Source organism: Nicotiana attenuata, chromosome 7 (genome assembly GCF_001879085.1).
Source record: "Nicotiana attenuata strain UT chromosome 7, NIATTr2, whole genome shotgun sequence".
Taxonomy (NCBI): Eukaryota; Viridiplantae; Streptophyta; class Magnoliopsida; order Solanales; family Solanaceae; genus Nicotiana; species Nicotiana attenuata.
The window spans coordinates 841210-842530 of NC_031995.1; positions in this window are offsets into that span (position 1 = coordinate 841210).

Here is a 1321-nt window from a genome sequence, read left to right on the forward strand (position 1 = left end):
TAGGCTTAATTCCATGGATTTCTAGGTGGATTTCACAATAAAAACGAGTATGGAGTTCAAAAATCTTACCTCCAAATCATTCTCTTCGAATCCCTCTTCAATTTCTCCCAAGGAGCTCTCAAAATGATCAACAATGGAGGAAAAATGACCAAAACTCGCGGATGAAATGTTTATGAACTCACTGCCCAGCTCCAGGCTTTTCCTCTATGCGATCGTGACCCAAGGCACGCGATCGCGGAGAACAAAATTCCCAGCTCCTCAATTAACTCTACGCGATCGCCGTCCAGGCCACGCGATCGCGATGCCTTAAACTCCACTGCTACGCGATCGCGACCAAACGTATGCGAACGCGATGCACCAGGGCCCATCCCTCCGCGATCGCGGAGGCAATAACGCGAACGCGTAGAACAAACTCACCTTGCCCGGAAATCCTTCTGTGCGATCGCAACGCGTTTCACGCGATCGCGAAGACCAATTTTGGTCTGCAACTGCTATTGCAATTTCTGCTGCAATTTTCCAACTTCAAACTTTTCGATAGCCATCCGAAGTCACCCCGAGGCCCCTGGGACCTCAACCAACAATACCAACATATCTTAAAACATCATCCAAACTTGCTCCAATCATCAAAACACCTCAAACAACATCAAATTACTCAAAACTCATCGAATTCAAGCCTAAGTTTCTCAAAACTTCCGAAATGCACTTCCGATCAAAAACCCGACCAAACGACGTCCGAATGACCTGAAATTTTGCACACACATCACAAATCACATAACGAAGCGACAGCAACTCTCGAAATTCCATTCCGACCCTCGGATCAAAATCTCACCCATCAACCGGAATTCGCCAAAATACTAACTTCGCCAATTCAAGCCTAATTCTACACCGGACCTCCAAAATCAATTCCGATCACACTCCTAAGTCACAAATCACTTCCCGAAGCTAACCGAATCACCGGAAATCACATCCGAGCCTTCTAACTCATAAGTCAACGTCCGGTTGACTTTTCCAACTTAAGCCTTCTTAAAAGAGACTAAGTGCCTCATTTCTACCAAAACCAATCCGAATCAACTATAACACACCAAATACTGATAATGAAACATGAAGAAGCAAAAAAATGGGGGAAACGGAGCGGTAACTCATGAGACGACGGGTCGGGTCGTCACACTTCGCCAATAAAAGGAGTTGGATTCGGTTCTTTTGGTTGATTCTGACTACGTGGTGATTCTCCAATGACATGAGTTTGATTCGGTTCTTTTGATCGACTCAGAGTAGGTGGTGATTTACCAATGACAAGAGTTCGATTCGATTCTTTTGATCG